Source organism: Canis aureus, chromosome 15, assembly GCF_053574225.1.
Source record: "Canis aureus isolate CA01 chromosome 15, VMU_Caureus_v.1.0, whole genome shotgun sequence".
Classification (NCBI taxonomy): Eukaryota; Metazoa; Chordata; class Mammalia; order Carnivora; family Canidae; genus Canis; species Canis aureus.
The window spans coordinates 35,770,470-35,790,166 of record NC_135625.1 but is presented as its reverse complement, the minus strand read 5'-3'; the positions used below and the strand labels follow the sequence as shown (position 1 = coordinate 35,790,166).

The window sequence follows — 19,697 nt, the reverse complement described above, 5'->3', positions numbered from 1 at the left end:
TGAGTCCAAAGTATTTACTTCAGCTCTTGAAATGAACGAACTCATACTTTTTCTTCACAAATGGGGGGGTGGCAGTGGTGTCACCTAATCTCTGGTGCCACAGCGGTCCCCACTCAGCACACTCATGCATACAGAGCCCTTGAGCCCAACCCTACACTGTTGGAAAACTAAGCAAAGAACTCAGCCCTCATTTGCTGAGACGTGTGTCTCAACCCAGCTCGCTGTACGAGCTGCTGTTCTTAGGCTGAAAACATGTTAATGGGTGCTCTGCCTAGGTAAGGATTTTCGAAATGGGCTCTGAGTGCATTTACTTTTCTCCTTGCATTTGTAATCAGCCTGTCATTTCATTATCTGCATTCTGTGTTGGCTGTTTGGGATCATTAGGCAAAACCTAGCTATTGCTGCATATTACTCAGTACGTTTGCTCTAATAAGCTTTCGTAAATAAAACCCGAAGAGATGAAAAAGGCCAGTGTCTGATTACATGCAACCAATTTGGTCTCATTAGGTTCTTATAAGGAGAAAAAGTAAATATAATCTTTATAAATCATACAGCTATAACAGAGATGCCTGGCAAAATTCATTAGTTAAGATAATAAGAGTGAAGACCATTTAAATGTGTGTAACAGTTTGGTTTATGAAGCTGTTAAGTACTATTTCATCCATTATAAACTTTTACAAAACTCAAAGACATAATCAGGCAGAGGAAATCATATATTCTTACATGATTCCCTAAGGTTTGAGCTTAATAAATTGCTATTAAAACAATGATAAAAACTAATGCTTGTCTTGAATCTTTCAATTCAAAGACCCCCAAGTCTCTCTCATGCAACATTAATCTATTTTCCCTAGATGTTCAATGCCTGGACAAAGTTTGTTCAACCTATTTTACAGAGGGTACCATTAAGGCACAAACAGATCAAATGATAAACGAAAAAACAACTCCCAAACAAAACTGAAAGTGAACAGAGAAAAGGCTCTAAGGTTATTGCTTCTCAAGTCAAGGTAAAGTCAGAACTGTCATTTTAAAACAAACAAAGAGGAGGGCTGCTTTTATTAGTTTGCCCCTAAGCATAGCACTTTGATTTGATTCTGGGGTAGCAAGTAAGGCAAATGTTGATCAGTTAGACTTGAATATTATTGCTTCCCAATGGAGGAATTTGTTCAGGAAAATAATAAAGAAAACCATACCTAGTGACGGAAGACCTTGGAGTTAAACAACCATCCTAAATTTGTGACCTTGAGCAAAATCACAGAATGAACCCAGCATCATCTTCGGTGAATTAAGAAAAACAATGCTGTGAGGAGGAAATGAGATTATCAGCACCAAGGGAAAAAAAGTCCCTACAAACTTTTTCATGCTTACCCACAAGGTACCTATTTTCCCCTGCGTCTCCTCCTCTTGTTCATTACATGCTATGATGTTTTAAGAATTAGATCTTATCTCCAGAAACTATTATTATTATTTTATAAATACCCTTAATACTGCCCTCCAGTCTTTGCCTATTGAATCAGTAGGATGCCCTGTTTCCTCAGCTGGGGAAACTGAGGCAATCCTAATGTGTGAGCTCTTCTTCCTTCCACCTGAACCTCACCACCTCTAACTAGATGTCAGAATGTAATTCTCACACTTGGCCCAAGCCCATCAGTCCAGGAGGAAACAGGTTTTCTAGACTGCCAGAAAGAAAGGAATGGGAGAAGCAGCAACTGGCTTCCCTCCCATCCTTTTTGCATTTCAGCCAGTTTGCCATCCTCCCGGTCCCACCACTGCCAAGCTGCTCCTTTCAGCCCCGGCTCCACTCCTAACCAGTGCCTCCCTAGAGGCCAAGGAGCCACTGGGCCCTGGCACAGTGTAAACGTCATGGAAGGGAAGACTGGGAGGACTGGAGCAGGGGTGGCAAAGTAGGGAAAGGCAGGTCCTCTCCCGGGCAGCTAAGCTCTCCAATGATCTCTGAGCTTGCTATGTCCCTACATAGCAAAGCAAATAAGGGAAACACTGATTTTAAATAAATCATTTGAGAATAAATAACATACGGTGTCCTTGGGCAGGACGGAGGAGGTGTGCCTACGTAGAGCAGGTTGTGATGTTAGGAGGTGTGGGGGCAGGCAGGGGGGAGTTGGATTTTTTTTTCTTTTCTTTTCTTCTTTCTCCTCCATCTTAAATAGCAGGGATGCAGCTAACCAAAGTGCAGCATCTGCTACAATAGATACCACAGTGCCACCTAGGGACCAAGAAGCAATTGTCCTCCCAGCCCACGAGAGGCCAGGACAGAAAAACATCATCCCCGGGGCCCCAGCAGGGCCTAAAGGAAGCTTCCACATCACAGCAGGACCGGGCTTGATGGCTGCTTCACCCACAACCCGCAGCAAGACTTGGAGTAACTGCTTGCAAAGCCAAGGCTACAAGGACTGTCTTTGCCGACGTCGGGCAGCCCACGGCAGCTCCTCTTGAGTGTAGTTCCAAAACATAAAAGCAGAAAGGACCTTCTGGATTATAGCCGTGGAGCCTCCCCCTCCCCCCCCCAACCAAAATGCAAATTTCCTTGAGTTTTTCCTTCCTGTGTCCTATTCTTTGCATGTTAAGATAATTCATGCAAATTTTATGCATTTCGCTCAGAGGCATCTAATTAGACAGATTAGCTCGTCGACTCAGTAACCTTCTATTTTATTCTTCTGAAAAGAAGGTTATGTCAGTTAGGAACCTCTCACTCTTAATAGGCATCAGGCACAGAGTGTGTCTGTGTATGAGCAAGAGCTCACAGGGTCTTGTGGGTTTGGAGAACGTAAACACCCGCATTTTGTGTGTATGTGACCGTGTGTTTGCATCTGGGGGCTTGGAATGGCTTCGTGTCCCAAGTCCAACATTGGTACATGGGCACCGGTGCAATCAAAGTGCACCCCTCCCCGAGAAAAAGGGAAATGAAAAGTTAGCTCGCAGAGGTCCAAGAAGTCTGAACATCTGACTGGCATAACAGCTGAACAAAAGAAATGAAAGAGGAAGAAAAAAAACATATATAAGTTTCCTCCTTTGTTCAGAAAATGGATTTCAATTCTTGTTGGCATACTGCCAGTCTACATTCCCGAAGAAAAGAAAACTCACTTATCAGGGCAAGATAAACCGGAGACGCTAACAAGCTCTCAAATTGACAAAAGCATTGTGGGTTGCCATGGAAAGAGATCTTTTAAACTGTGAGGGTCATTATCCCCTGCCTCTAAAAATCTACCAGGTGTACCAGCCGAGGATCTAATTAGATGAACCAGATTCCTCACAGCAGCATCTGGGACGCCTTCCTGACACTCTTCCTGCTGTGAAACGTCCCCCGATTCCCAAGAGCCATCCAGATGTGTGTTTAAGTCAACCGCTGTATAAAGCTCCCTGAAACAGACACCAGCTCGCCCAGCACGCAGCTGTCAGTGAAGCTTCTGGGTCGAAGGGGACGACTCAAATACCTGCCTGTGCCATCTGATTGGGCCCAGTTAGTGGGGACAATGGCAAGCCCAAGGACTCTGCTTGCCTGTCTGCAAAGAGAAGCCATGATTCAATCCTAGCCAGCTGTTGCCTGGAGGAGAGGCAGGCACACTCTTGCTAGGTTGTTTTCAAGAAAAGCCTGCAATCTCAACATGTTTGTGAAATCTCCCCATTTTTAAATATTGGCGGCAGCTCAAAAAGAAATTTAAAACCTGTGCTAAGCCAAAGACCTGATTTGACCCAGAGAAGAACAGTGCAACCCCTGCCTTGGGTCATTCACAGCCCTTAAAATTCTGTGTTCAGACCACACCCAACTATTAATGCCTCCACTGTATAGTTAGGGCAAAAACTTCCACTCCTCTGAGTCTTTGTTTATCCTGTTTTCATTTGTCTGAGTTGGTCTTTTCCTCCAATGTCTGCTTGTCAAAATCTGGTATCAGGGGCCAACTCAAATGTCAATTCGTTTGTGAAGTCTGCCAGCATCACTGCAGTCAAAATTAATCATTACAATAACACTTGGTTTTTATCTCTGTTCTTGCACTTAGCGGAATCTGCCTCCCAGGAGGAGTCAGTGGTGTTGGTATGAGTCCCAGTTGTGGGTCCTTGAAACCTAGTAATGTAGCCAATACACATGCTCTCTCTGCCCGGCGCCCAGCACAGAGCCAGGGTTGACAGTTGCTCTGAATCTACATTGAATAAGTTACAAAGTGGGAAGCAATGCACGAGCTTCGTGGGCTTTTAAAATACGCCGGCACTAACCTGAATCCCAGCCTTGCATTGAACATGTCAGGTGATCAGATGACAATGACCAGGTACTTCTGAAATTGAGTCTACACGATGATGATTAAAACAACAGCTATTTGAACAAGATGTGTCTCTCTGCCAGACTCCAGGAATACGTTATTACTATCAGGCTATATTTTGACTTCCTACAGGGCAGGGTTCTTTCTTTTTTCCATGTTTTCATTCTATGTACCTACCACACTCTCTGGCACAGAGAAGGGATTCAATAAAGCACTGTGGAGTTTAATCATCATCAAAACAAGTCTATAACGAGCACCTACCTTGTGCAAAGAATAGCATGTTTTGTGGGGTGATGTGGTAAAAATGCCCTGGGGTAACTACAGTCTGGTTGGAAAGCAAAACAAATTTAAGTGAAAAAAAAAATTAGTTGCCCCATCAATACACGGTAAATGCTGAAAAGTGTTTTTTGAGCTCCAGCTCTGTGGCATGTCTCCTGCTAAGTGCTAGACCTCCAAAGAGAAGAAGAAGCAGCACTCATCCTCATGGAGATCAGGGATCATATGGGGGACTTTGAAATGGGAAAAACACTGTGGGCTCAGTAGTCCAAAAAAGTGCCACTCGAAATCCGAGGAAGCAGGAACCTTAAGAAGTTCTAGACGGAAAATGATCCTATTGTTTTAACACTAGGATGTTAATGGGGGAAGGTGTTGAATAAATTGAAATGTTACTAAAGGAAAATCTTCTAAAACAATTCTATTCCTAGATCCCAGTGGGCTTTCTGGAATCTAGGTATGTAAAATTCCCTAGCTGTCAACCTTGGGATCACACTCAGTTAAGAACTACATTGAAAGGGGCACCTGGGTGATCAGTCGGCTAAGCGTTTGCCTTCGGCTCAGGTCATGATCCCAGGGACCTGGGATGGAGCCCCGTGTAGGGCTCCCAGCTCAATGGGGAGCCTGTTTCTCCCTCTCTCTCTGCCTGCCACTCTGCATATTTGCTCTCTCTCTCTCTCCTTCTCTGTCAAATAAACAAATAAAAAAAGGAAGCGGGGAGGGGGGGACTACATTGAAGCTCCAAGGAAGTAATGGGTCATGAGCACTGAGGGTCAGGAGAACTCTGCCCTGTGCCACGGTATCCCAGACTCTGACTGCTTCTGGGAACATCTGTGCTGTTGGGAAGAGATAGTGAGACAAACTCTCTGTTCTACCCCAGTGTCATCCCATTCCTCCTTTTCCTATCCCCAAAACACTACTCCTTATATGTTTTTTTCATTTGTTTTTATTAAAGTTTGATTTGCCAACATATAGTATAACACCCAGTGCTCATCCCATCAAGTATCCCCCTCAGTGCCCATCAACCAGTTGCCCCATCTCCCTACCCACCTCCCCTTCCACAACTCTTTGTTCATTTCCCAGAGTGAGGAGTCTCTCATGGTTTGTCTCCCTCTCTAATTTTTCCCACTCAGTTGCCCTCCTTCCCTTATAATCCTTTTCATTATTTTTTATATTCCCCGTATGAGTGAAGCCATATGATTATTGTCCTTCTCTGATCGACTTACGTCACTCAGCATAATACCCTCCAGTTCCATCCACATCGAAGCAAATGGTGGGTATTTGTCATTTCTAATGGCTGAGGAATATTCCATTGTATACATAGACCACAGCTTCTTTATCCATTCATCTTTCAACGAACACCGAGGCTCCTTCCACAGTTTGGCTATTGCAGACATTGCTGCTATATACATTGGGGTGCAGGTGTCCTGCCGTTTCACTGCATCTGTATCTTTGGGGTAAATCCCCAGCAGTGTAATTGCTGGGTCATGGGGCAGTTCTATTTTTAACTCTTTGAGGAACTTCCGCACTTTCCAGAGTGGCTGTACTGATTCACATTCCCACCAGCAGTTTAAGAGGGTTGCCCCTTCTCCACATCCTCTCCAACATTTGTTGTTTCCCATCTTGTTAATTTTCCCCATTCTCACTGGTGTGAGGTGGTATCTCATTGCGGTTTTAATGTGTATTTCCCTGATGGCAAGTGATGCGGAGCATTTCCTCATGTGCTTGTTGGCCATGTCTATGTCTTCTTTGGTGAAATTTCTGTTCATGTCTTTTGCCCATTTCGTGATTGGATTGTTTCTTGGGTGTTGAGTTTAATAGGTTCTTTATAGATCTTGGATACTAGCCCTTTATCTGATAGGTCATTTGCAAATATCTTCTCCCATTCTGTAGGTTGTCTTTTAGTTTTGTTGACTGTTTCTTTTGCTGTGCAGAAGCTTTTTATCCTGATGAAGTCTCAATAGTTCATTTTTGCTTTTGTTTCCCTTGCCTTCATAGATGTATCTTGCAAGAAGTTGCTGTGGCCAAGTTCAAAAAGGGTGTTGCCTGTGTTCTCCTCTAGGATTTTGATGGATTCTTGTCTCACATTTAGATCTTTCATCCATTTTGAGTTTATCTTTGTGTCTGGTGTAAAAGAATGGTCTAGTATCATTCTTCTGCATGTGGCTGTCCAATTTTCCATTAACTCTATGGTCAACTAATATTCGACAAAGCAGGAAAGACTATCCACTGGAAAAAGGACAGTCTCTCCCTATGTTTTAGTCTGTGTGAGCTTCTACCACAAAAACACCATCAACTGGGTGGTTTATAAACAACAGAAATTTATTTCTCACAGTCTGAAGTCTGAAGAGCTCAAGATCAAGACACGTGCAGATTGCAGGTCTGGGGAGGGCAGCCTTTTGCACTGACAACCATCACTGGGCAAAAAAGACAAGCTAGCTCTCTGGGGCCTCTTCTTATAAGGGCATGAATCCCAGTCATAAGGGGTCTGCCCTGGTGACCTAACACCTCCCACAGGCCCCACTTCCTATGCCATCACCTTGGGGGTTGCAATTCCAACCTGTGAAAGTGAGAGGGACACAAGCATTCAGACCTCAACAGGTAGAAACTCCCAACTCTCTCTTGGATCACCTCCATCTATGCACATACTTTACAATCCACGTGTACAGCTTCCCCATTGTGAGTAGCGAGACGATCACAACCATGACCATAGTTCACCTCTTCTTTTGGCCACCTTGAATCTGGTCAGCTGGTCTGAGAGAGCAGTGACAAAAAGAGAAAGAACACTGGTCTCAGGGTAAGCTTTGTCTTCCAAATGGGGAAAATAATATCATGAACTCTAGCTGTGACCCACGTAGCCCACCACGTAGAACAACCCAGCCACGATACATGAGAGCGTACTTATAACTGCCCTGTAAAATGGAGAAAACCTAGGGAAGGAATAAGAAAGAAAGGAGGGGGGAGGGAGGAGATGATTATGGCAAGTGAAAGTTAAAATGGGGAGTTACTGAGAGAATCTGAGGTGGATCTGGAGCTTAAGATCAAGAATTGCTGGAGATAAACATAGAAGAACGGGGAAAAGAAAAAAATAGAGTCAAATGTCTGCTTTGCGAGCTCATGCTCTGCCAATAGTTTATCCTTCAAAAAGTAAGAGGCAGAAGGAGATCAGAAGACAGGAGAAAAATAATCAACAGGAAAGTGGAGGTGTCAACCTGAACAGATTTCAAACGGAGACAAAGAATTTATATGATTAGCTACAATTACACGGAGATATATAAACATCTTGGGCCAAATGGTACCGAGCAGCACTCTAGCACTTCACGGTGCCTTATGTATAGCTTAGTCTTTTGATACTTATTTTGCACTCTGCCAGCAAAATTTTTGTCATATCTGATGTGTTTTGCCAAGTCTTTTACTTGGGATGCTTCCTGATTTAAATATTTTTAGCTGCAGTGGTCTTTTAATCACGAGGGTATTGTTTCAAAAGCAATTATTTTATGTGCATCTAAAAGCAAAACTGAAGCCCGATCCAAATTCATCTGAGATCATCCGATAACTGAGGAGCACTGAAGGAGAGGGCAAAGACTGCCCTTGACCATTCTGTGAAAGGATCTCGGATTTCTCTTGTAAAATACGGTTAGTGGGGTGACCTTTGCCGATGTCTCCCGATGCTGTTGATTGGGAAGGGCAAATTGCAACTTCATCTGTGTTCATCAGAAAATGAGGTCCCTTCGCTCCTCCCACCCCCAACTCGAGCCTCTTTGCAATCAGCCAGCCTTCTGAGTGGCCTACAATTTGGATAAGAGGAGCGTAAATGGGTGACTTACTCGAAAGAAACGTAATGTCTTGCCGTGTAATTGCTTTTCTAAGGAAGGAAGCAGTGCCGCCCAGGTTTGGGGTTTAAGGCTTGGAACGAAGCACCTGGAAGGAAAAAGAACTAAATCGACCAGGCTGACCTAGTTGTGAGCCAATCCCCTGGGTGGGAGTCTTCCTCCAGAGCCCACTCTGCAGGGCTAGGAACAAGTGCATCTGTTCCCCAAGGTGGCTGCTGACGGTTTTCCTGCACCACTCAGCCTCACACTTCTTTGCCACACAAAAATTATGGAAAAGACAGAGTTGAGTGCTTTATGGCCGAGCAGGTGCATGTACAACTGTCAGGGAATAGAGAAACACCCCTTCAAGCCTTGCCTACAGAGACATCTTGATTTCTCAGGTCCAACATGTTGGCATTGGGTTGCTTCTTTCAGAAAGTGCTTTGTTCCTTGTATATTTAAGTCAATCCAAGAAAAACATGGTTCAGAGAGGAAATGTGTAGGACAGCCAACGAGATCACTTCTACAGCAAATGAATCATGGGCCCGAAGAACAATGAGAAGTCTCTTTTCCAATTATCCGTCGGCGTGTGTTCATCCCAAGCCATTACCCCATGTGTCTGTCAGAGGGACTCTCTGCATCAGCCGTAACGAGGCGCGTTAAGTTTCCGTCCCCGCGGAGCGGTCTGCGCCCTGGCTGGGTGACAGGTCCAAGACCCAGGCGGGGGCTGCTGCAGACCCAGCGCTTTCCGAATCCGTAGCCAACCCGGCTGCAGTTAGTAGAGCGGCTCCAAAACCCCAGGCAAGAAGGAGAGAGCGGGAGTCAACCCAGAAAGGTCCATCTGGGAAAGGCCCTGCTGCGAGGTGCCTCCTGTGGGGATGGGAGAGAAGCTCCTGACCCCGCAGCGGGGCCTCCAGAAAGCCCCGGAACACCGGCCACCGCAGAAAGGGGGTGAGGAGGGGAAGCCCGGATCCCACCCAGCACTTCCCCGCCTGCACCCGTTCTCCCTCCGCCTGACACTACGTCGGACCCAGGGCTGGTTTGCTCCCTCGTGATGTCACGGCCCTGCTCCCAGCCCCGCCTGGCTCCCACTGCCTCGGGAAGCCAATCTAAATCCCCACCCGGAGTTCTTAAGAACTGGCAAGCCCGGGCACCGCCAGGCCCTTCTGTGCTTTCCCCTCTGGGCCGGAGAGCTTCCGCGGCCCCCCCGGATCCCCAGGGGCTTTCTCCACCAGCTCTCCTCTGGGGCAGGACCTGCAGGAGCCCCACCAGCCCCCAGGGCCCCAAGGGTGGAGACCAGGGTTGGGCTTGGTCAATGGGGGGGGGGTGGCAGGCAGGTGGCCCAAGCGGTGAAGGCGGTCACAGAGCCGGCTCCCGCCTGGGGAGTCCTTGAGGCCAGCTGTGCCCCCCACCCGACGGGCACTGCTCCCCGGGAGGCGGCTTCCTCCAGGCTGAGCTTGCTGGTCCTGCTGGGCGTCCTCTCCCCTCAATCCCGGAGGTCTGAGGATGATGATGTCCCTTTCTCTCCCCGTAACCACCACGGCTCAGGGGTACTGCGCTATTACTCGTAAATAAATCCTCCTCCTCTTATTTAGACTACTCCATCCATTTCCCACTGAAACTCTCGTTCCCTCTTTCTACCTCCTCCTTACGGATGAGAAATTGTGAAAGCTAAAAGTAGTAGGACCAGGATTTGAGCCCAAGTAGTCGAGCTCCAGAAACTTCTCTCGTGGGATCCCTGGGTGGCGCAGCGGTTTGGCGCCTGCCTTTGGCCCAGGGCAGATCCTGGAGACCCGGGATCGAGTCCCACGTCGGGCTCCTGGTGCATGGAGCCTGCTTCTCCCTCTGCCTGTGTCTCTGCCTCTCTGTGTGTGTGTGTGTGACTATCATAAATAAATAAAAAAAATTAAAAAAAAAAAAAAAGAAAGGCAAAGAGGCATTTAAAAAAAAAAAAAAACTTCTATCGTAGCCCGAGAGCAATATGCACCGCCTCACTAACACGGGGCTAGTGTTGCACTGTCGCTTCCCTGCTCAAATCAAAATCCCCTGATCCCAGCAGGTAGCAGCCAAGCCACCCCTTGTTCATGATACATCCCTATCCCTCCATCAGAAGCTCAATCTCCAGTAAGCAGAGTGGCCCTGCCATCGCCTTGTACACACACCACATATTGCAAAAACCAATATTCTATCAGGATTCGTGGGCATATTCTTGTTTCCCTGAGGAATGGAAAACTTCCAGAGAGAAATTGTCGTTCCATGTAATCTCTGTTGTCCTTAGCCCACCCACAGTGAATACAGTGGCCTCATCACTCAGCTGAATGAATGAATGGGAAGGAATTTCTATGGCTGTTTATATTGTCTGTCAAGATGAATAATTGCCCCTGTAATTTATGAATTCTTATTAAATTTAAAACTTAAAAAAAAATTGAACAGTGGAAGCGAAAGGTGGCAAACTCTAAATAAGTAACAGTTATCTAGAAGCAATTCTAGCATTTCCTTTCCCAGCAAACCTTGCTTAAGAGTCCTATAAAAGAATCATCATATACTAACTGCTGCTGAAGAGCCGTTATAGCCTGGTGGCTTACAAAGAAAATCCTGCAGCTCTACTGTCGGGATTCACATCCAGGTTCTGCTTGCTTGATAGCTGTAAATCTTAGAAAACAGCCATTTCATCTCTCTGCAGCTCAGTTTTCTCATCTACAAGATGGGGATAATGGTACTGACCCACTTCATGCTGTGAGGATTCAATGAATTAATACACATAAGCACCTAGCTCGGGACCCGGATGCACTGTGTGCAGCATGCGACCGTTACTATTGCTGAATATGCAACAGTTACTGGTTAGCCTGTCCTGCCAGCGCTCTTCCCAGGACTTCCTAACACCTGGAAGTTTCCAGGGAAGGCAAGATAATACTCTCTATCGCTTATTTACAACAATTCTACCGCAAGGAGTTAATAAGCTCCACAGATTTCATCTCATTCTGGAGACTAATGTGCTGATGAAGTATTTTCATGTATAGTTGGAAGAAGGAATAGGGACGCTATTTTTAGGATATTATACTATTTTACAATAGTAAAATGAGCCATCAAAGGCACAGGGGAGACTAATTAACTTATAAATGAGTCTTTACTTGGCACCTACAATGTACCCAGCTGTGTAGTCAAAGAGATGGAGGAGGCAAATAAACTGTACAGCACCTGTGTAAGGTGACCCAGTTGGTCACCTTAGTGCAATGTAGAGCCCAAGAGTCGTGACCAGTTTGCTGCCACGCTGTAGAGCGCTCAAAGGGCCAGGAGCAGCTCTGATTTTTGAGAACTAGCTATTAGTCTCTCGAGATAGAGAGTGGGTTTCCATCAAAAACACACACGCACACAAACAAACCTATGACAACACTGGGGACACTGCAAATTCATCTAATAATCCATCTGACCGTCATTCACTCTTCTGATACCTGCCTGCCGCCAGCCAGTCCCCCTTCCCCATGTGCCGCAACGGCCGCGGAATGGGAAGAATAGGGTGACAGGAGAGCACAGAGGAAGCCTTCCTTCCTTGATAGGCCTCATTCTCCTTTATAATCTTACCTTTGTATTGCCTTTATTAAGCATGGCATGCACAGAGGGCCTAAAAAAGGAGCACGAAAGAAACAATTTGAGTGTGGGTTTTGCAGCAGCTCTCCCTCCCCTGAGAACTGAGCTTACACACATAGTTTATTACCTTCTCGTGCTCCTGAACACTGCTTAAAGCCATATAATATCTTTCGGTGGGTAAATGAGTAGCAGCTCTCTCTCATCTGTCAATCAAGTCCATTTCCCCCTTGAATAAGAGAAGTTAACATCTTACCCCTCTGACACTTGAGGGAAGTGAGCTTCATCTTGCTCTCTGCCAGGAATTTTATGGCAGGAGGAGAGAGGAGAGGTGTGTCCTGGCAGTCCAGGGGTGCCTTGGCTGTGCAGGCCACTGGGACGGGGAAGGGTCTCTACACGCTCCCGTGGCAGCACTAGCTAGACTTCAGCTGCTCAAGAGAAAAATCACAGCAACTCTAGTATTTCCTCGGGAGCCACAGCTTGGCCATATTGGTCTGATTAAGACAGAATCCAGATGGCAATGGGTTAGAGAGCGAGATGTGAATAAAGGAGTGAAGGAAATAGATTTAAAAAAAAAATCTATCTCCTTTTCTGGGAAAAGCCACCCCCCTCCCCTTGCTGATGAAATGTTAGGTCATGTTTAATTCAATTCATGTCAAGAATGATTTACTAAGCCACTACTATGTATAAAATATTGGACTAGATTCTTGGGAGGACAGATACAATGGCAAACAAATGTGCTAACCATCTCTCCATGCTGAATTTGGGCCTCACCTCCTCCAGGGCTTGCTCAGACCTCACCTTCTCAGTGAGGGCCACACCAACCACTTTTTTTAACACAACTGCCCTATCCCCACCCCCTAGCCTTCCTGATGCTTCTTATCTCTACTTTAGCTTTTTTTCCCCATAACACATATCTCCTTTTGACAAACCTTCTTATTTACTTACTTTGTTATGTTTATTACTTATTTTCAGTTTCCAAACACACAATCCACCCCTAGGACAGGAATCTTTGTGGGATTTATTTCCTGATGCACTTTAAGTGCCTACAACAGTGCCTGACCCACAGTAAACGTTCAATAAATAATTGTTGAATGAGAAAGAATTGTTTCTCCCAGAGCCCAGATACATTCTTAACTACTTCCTGAGGAAGCTTCCTGGATTTGTTGAGAACCTATAACAAAAATGGTCATTTCCCCCAGTGAGTGCTCCCGGGAGTGAAAGCAGTAGAAAGGTTTTGGTGAGTGAGTGGAGGCATTCTTGTAGCTCACTCATCTCATTGTGCAGCTGACTTTCCAGGAATCAATCAATATATCCCATGTTTTCCTTCCCAGGTCACCCCTCAATCACTATACAGCTGGATTATCCATCAGCTGGGTTCCGATGTTCCTTCTGAGACCAATGCACTACCTTTCCTTTTTGTATGTAAGTATACTGGCAGTACGATACAGAGGATTTATTCCACTGCATGCCAACAAGCATGAATTTCAAAGATATGTAATAGCCTTCAACATATTAGACAGTTTAGCTATTATTAGACTCCTGCAGTCTGGCTCCATATGATGCCATAAATATCCACCACTCCCCCGGGCCCACCAGCCAGGTTCTAAACAAAAGACAGCTCCCATCCCCACCCAAATACACTCATTGACTAGGGCAGACACCAAATTGCTCCTAACCAACACCACTCACACAGGCAAGTCTCTGAACTGGCACATCCCAGCCTCATGACAAGTTCTAGAACACCCATCCAGAAACTGTGGCAAGCAGCCAGATATTTATGCTTTATGATAAATAACCTGAAGTTTCCATATATAAAAAGGTTCACTCACAGTCACAAAACTGGCTCATGACAGTGAAAAGAAATAATGTTTCCTACATTGCTGGATTTCACAAGTGACCCCAACAACTCGGTGCTACCACAGGCTTTGATTTTTCAATCTTTCTTCTTCTACTGGTGCCCTACCTTTCATTTATGAGGGGATTAGTCCTGGGATGAGTAACGCCAGGAAAAATAGTGTCCCACCTGGCTGATGCTCCTATTTCCTTCTATAACTCCTCAAAGATTAGAGCTCTAACATCTTTATCTCTACCTTTCTAGAAGAAAATTTATGTAATTATGAAATTCTCTTGCCACTATGATCTGCCTTGCTTAGGTCCTAAAGCCATAGAGATGCACCTGCTTTGCAACATGCCTCTCTGTTTCTAAAGAGAAAGGATACCAGGAGAGGTAAAAAGCACTAATTCTCTGCACTGAAGAAGCATCATTCAAGGCCAGGTATATTGGCTGCATGGCCCTACAGTGAAAATACCTTTTAGGCTAGACCGGGTGATTGTAATTATGAAACCTTACACTAGCAGATGCTAAAATCAACGAAGTCCTTTTCTCTCATTATTTAACTCTGCTCACATATATATCAGAAGCTAGCTTGTGCCATGAAACAAACCACTCCAAACTTGGTGGCCATTTAGGTCATGCAATTTGGACTGGTTCTTCTAGGCAGCTCCTCTGGTGCTCGTGTGTCTGAAGTCAGGGACTCAGCTTCTAAGTGTGAGGCTCACTGGGGCTCTGGGGCCACAGGACCACGTGCCTCTTATTATGCTTCAGACCAGTCAAGTCTTGCTCACATGACGGTTTAGGGTCTCAAGAGCAGCAGGGTTTCATTGTGCAAACATTTTTCAAATCTGTGAGTGTTTCATGTTTGTTGGTGTCCACTGACCAAAGCAAGTCACAAGTTTGGTTCAAGAGTTATGACTCACTTTTTAAAAGCAGCTACAAAGTCACACTACAAGAGCATGAGTACAGAGAGCGAAAGAAATTGTGGCCATTTTTTGCAATACTCCATCAAGATATGTGTGGAAGGATTGAACGATATGTAAGTTCTGATAGAGGAAGAAGACTGGGAACTCAGCAATCACTAAATTACCTAGTCACACCTGCTCTCCTCATATGACTTTTGGCTTAGGGCACCTTATACACTCATTCATTCAGCAAGTACTGATTGAGCACCTCCTGTGTGCCAGCCTCTATTCTAGACACTTGTGATAGAAACACACAATGTCCCTGCTCGTATTAAGCTTAGAAACTAGGAGGGTACATTCAGACAATAAGTAAACAAACATAACAGATATGACTGTAAGTGCTATAAAAAACTAATAATAGTTAAAGGTGAGAGTAGTAACAGGAATGCGATGTTATTTTATTTAGGGTAATCATGGATGACCTCTCTGATGTTGTCTTGAAGGAATCCTTGAAGAAGGGGGGGGGGGGCAGTTGATATGGATGGCTGGAAAGGAGCATTCCAGGCAGAGGAAGGAGTAAATGCGTAGCTGAAGTAGGATCATCTCTGCTTCTTGAGTAACAGCAAAGAGGCTGATGTGGCTGGTGGAGGGTGGGTGAGGGGAGAGAGAGGATAAGAGAGAAGTGTCAGTGAGCCAAAAAGGTATTGTGAAGGATAAGCCATGATAAGAAGCTTGGATTTTATTCTGAGTGAGAAGGGAATCCTTGGCTGGTTTAGAACACAGATGTGCAATGATGTGATCCAAAATACACCCTGGGGAGTCAAGGGTAGAAGCAGGAAGCCAGCTGTGAGGTTGGTGCTCTGTCACACTGGGTTCCCAGGCTATACGGATCAGAGCTAATAAATATATTACTCGGTTCTGTTTATGCTCTCCTATGTTGGATTATGGCTGAATTTGGCAAGATGGCCAGGGGAGAGAAATTCTGCAAGGTTTTGCTCACAAAGGAAGATATGAGCTTCTCTACACCCACCTGTTGGTGGTTGAGGAATAGAAGGGGGAGGAAGAACATGTCGGTCTGGACTCTAGCTATCCGGCCACTTAAGAATCTATCTCTGTCTCCTTCCTCCATTGAGTGGACCATGAGAAGCATGGTGGCTGATGAGCAGAAAAAGAAGGATTGGAAAGGAGTCACCACCATGTGAGGAAGGCCAAAGCAAGACAGATGGCTCAAGGTTATTGGTATTTATCATAAGGCAAAGCCAGTTCTGGCCTTTCAAGGCACAGGGAGCTCTGAGGAGTAAAAAGTCAGTGGGACTGACCCACAAGGAGACTGGCCCACTGGACCAGAGGAAGGAGTCGGTATCTATGGCCTGCTGCCTGTTTGGAAGCTGGATTTCACCAAGAGACATGACTAAAGACAAAAACATGTCTCATTTTTCCAAAGCTCACATCTTCCATCCTTCCGCTTCCATCTCTCCCCACATCCCAGTGCTCTCTGAGCCCCTTCACCTCAGGGTTAAAGTCAAGAAAAACTCATTGGGAACTCAATGGGACTTTCCATTCTCTTGTCAACTGGGTCCAACCAAATGGCATTCTCTCTACTTTCCCAGATCCCTCACCCTTTGCTTTTTCCTCTCCTCTATTGTCTCCATTTCTAACTTCAGGAAGGTCCTAAAGTGGGTTGCAGTTTCCAAATATGGGAGAAATGTCACTAACAGGAGGAACTGTGATGGACCCCAAGCACCAAACCCATCATTCCATCCCCACCCCATGTGAGGCATGCCTATCCCAGGCAGGAGTGGGAAGGCATGGAGTTTTTGCGAATTGCAGTAGAACACACTGATCAAGAATATGGGCCTAACAGGGGTGCCTGGGAGGCTCAGTGGGTTAAGCATCTGCCTTTGGCTCAGGTCATCAACTCAGGGTCCTGAGATCGAGCCCCACATTGGGATTCCTGCTCAGCAGGGGGTCTGCTTCTCCTTCTCCCTCTGCCACTCCCCACCACTCATTCTCTCTCTCTCAAATAAATAAAATCTTAAAAAAAAAAAACAATGAATGTGGCCTAGCAGTTAGCGGGGTGGGAGGGTTTTACCTTACTTGGGCCCTTCCTGAACCACTTACTTATAGTATAACCTTGGACAAATGACTTAACCTTACCAAGCCTCAGTGTTACATTCATAAAATGGTAATAACACTACTTACCCCACAGGGTTTTGGTGTAGATTAAATGAGAAATTACATATAGCATGCCTTTGGCATAGTATCTGACACACTGTAAAAAATGAGATATATTATTGTCATTAACATTATTTTATTAAGAAAGGAGGCTGGTATCCAGCTGCCTCTGCACAGAATGCCAATAAATGAGTGGTTGCGTGACCAAGAAATATGAATTGGCAGGTGCACACAATGTTCAGAGTGAGTTTGCTGGCAGTGAGTTAGGAAGTGAAGTTTATCTTCTCACTATTAAGTTCATTTAAAAATGAACCAGGGGCACCTGGGTAGCTCAGTTGGTTAAGTGTCCATCTCTTGATTTCAGCTCAGGTCATGATCTCGAGGTCGTAAGATGGAACCCCACATCCAGTGCAGACGCTGGGCGTGGAGCCTACCTAAGATTCTCTCTCCTTCTCCTCCCTCTTCCTTTATCCCTCCCCAACCCCTGCAAGTGTTGTCTCTCTCTCTCTCTCTCTTTCAAAAAAGAAATATATATGTATACTTATGCACATTTTTTGGTGACATGGTGGCAAGTGGGATCCCAATAACCAAAACCTTTCTCTGGTGGCCCTACCTATGATGGGTGGGGGTGGCAGGTGGCAGAGGGATGGGCTCCACAAGCAACCGCAGCAGCACTGTGCAGTAACCACAGCCTCTCATTCCCTGACCTTCCATCCTTCTTTGATTCTCTTCAGGTGGGCCAAATGCCACTACTCATTACAGTAAATGTCTCAAGATCCTTTTAAGAAATGCTCACAAAATGATCCTCCAGGATTTACTTCTGATGGCCAAATTAGGGGGTTGGAAGCTTGAATGAAGAAACTAAAAGGCCCCGAGGCCAGAGAACTAGAGAATCAGAGAAGTCACAATGCCGAGTTGTGGGACAGTTGCCTGCCTGCGCCTCCTCTACATGGTCTGGGCCGTTGGAGAGAAGCCTGCAGGAAGCTACCAGGCTGCCTAGCTCCCAGGCCCCACACTGCCACCAAGATGCTGGTTGGCTGAGGGCATCATGTCCTCTCATCTTTAAAAATAAAAACATTTTTGGGGTCACTGTTTTTCAAATGAGACACCTACTTCAGAATCACCTGGAGAGTTTGTTTGAAAATGCAAAATATGGGGCTCACTTGAAACCACTGGAGTTCAAGAAGCTGGATTGCAGGAATCTGTATTTGTCATTTTCCCTTCACAGTCAAGTTTGAGACTCGCTAGCCTGTGAGGGAGCTCTGAGACACACCACCGCTGGTTGTAACACCTCTACCCACTTGGAGGCAGACTCTAACAAGCTTTGTTTCTCTTCTCGGCCATGTGCAATCTAGGAGAGGCAGATATAATGGTGAGCCTAGCAGCAAACATAGGTAACGCCCAATCTTTTCTCCATGTTCTTCTCTCCCAGCCAGGACTTCCGTGTGGGTCACAAAAGCTGGCTGGCTCTGGCAGCCACTGTTCCTACGTAACTCAAGTCCAGCTCCTACTGAACATGGACCACATGCGCATGCTCACACACATGCACAAAGCAAAGGTTTATGGAGTGCTCATCTCGTGGCAGTCTCTCACAGGTATTCCTTAACTAACCATCACCACAACCCTGTGAGGCACATACTACCTTGTCTCCATTTTAATCATGACAACACTGCAGCACGAGGTTCAGTAATGCCCTCATGATCACCCAGCTGCAAAGGGGAGAAGCCAGGATTCCAACGCAGACAATAAGATGTCAGAGTGAGTGCTTTTATGCTCCCATCCATAACTTAATCTCCGCTGGTGGGATTTTAGGCATCCATTTTATGAGAGAGTCTTAAAGGATCACAAATCCCTACACTTCATCTGTGAAATAAGAATTGGATGCACAGATTTTAGCTGTTCTTTTCAACCTTAAAAGTCAATTAAACTGAACAAAGTTTGGTGACCCCCATTACCCAGGCCAATGGATCTCCATGTGGAGTAAGCAATCTGGAAATGTACAGGATTATTTTAGGTTGTCACAATGACTGGGGGCCAGCAGCATGAATGGTCTGCAGCTGCTAAATGGTCTGCAGCTCTCAAGCCAGGTTTGCCTGAAGAATCACCCTCCTGGGGCACCTGAGTGGCTCAGACCATTTAAGCGTCAAGCATCTGCCTTCAAGCTCAGGTCCTGATCTCAGGGTCATGGGATCATGGGATGGAGCCCACCTGGGGCTCCCTGCTCCGTGGGAAGTCTGCTTCTCCCTCTCCTCCTGCTCTCGCCCTCCCTACTTCCCCCCACTGCTCATGCTCTCTCTCTCTCTCTCTGTCTCTAATAAATAATCTTTTTTAAAAATTTCAAAAAAAAGGACTCGCCCTCATGCAGTGACAGCATCCACAGAGGAACTCCCACAGGCAATGGAGGTATGGTGTCCGGTTAAGGAGTTCTTTTTTTTTTTTTTTAAGATTTTATTTATTTATTCATGAGAGACACACAGAGAGAGAGAGAGAGAAAGGCAGAGACACAAGCAAAGGGAGAAGCAGGCTCCATGCAGGGAACCTGATGTGGGACTCGATCCCGGGTCTCCAGGCAGGACCACACCCGGGGCTGAAGGCCACACTAAACCATTGAGCCACCTGGACTGCCCAGTTATAGAGTTCTAATCGTGCTCCCCCAAGACAGGGAGGATACTGAACAATCAGAGTCTCCTCCAGCCCTCTCTTACAGAGGAGTTTCAGCAAGTCAGACCATTCTTGTTACAAGATTCTATTTTTTGAGAACTTTGGCGATTTCAGACAAGGTTATCTCTATCAGGAAAAAAAAATCATACTGGCATTTGGGTGTCATCCCATCATCTAC

The 19,697-nt window shown here is 45.7% G+C and overlaps 2 long non-coding RNA genes across 3 annotated transcripts in view; both read right to left on the bottom strand.

Annotated features, from left to right (window-relative positions):
• Window positions 1–1,190: 1,190 nt before the first annotated feature.
• On the bottom strand, window positions 1,191–12,190 carry LOC144284515 (uncharacterized). Its single transcript, XR_013352944.1, has 3 exons — window positions 12,072–12,190; window positions 11,939–11,978; window positions 1,191–1,297 (listed from the first exon to the last, which is right to left on the bottom strand). It is a non-coding gene; the product is annotated as an uncharacterized LOC144284515 (long non-coding RNA).
• Window positions 12,191–15,134: 2,944 nt separating this feature from the next.
• The window catches only part of LOC144284512 (uncharacterized), a 45,106-nt gene continuing 40,543 nt past the window's right edge, over window positions 15,135–19,697 (bottom strand). For both annotated transcript variants that reach the window (XR_013352940.1, XR_013352941.1), the window contains 2 exons: window positions 16,886–16,955; window positions 15,135–15,323 (listed from right to left, as the gene is read on the bottom strand). This is a non-coding gene — a long non-coding RNA (uncharacterized LOC144284512). The remainder of the gene's footprint in view (window positions 15,324–16,885; window positions 16,956–19,697) is intronic.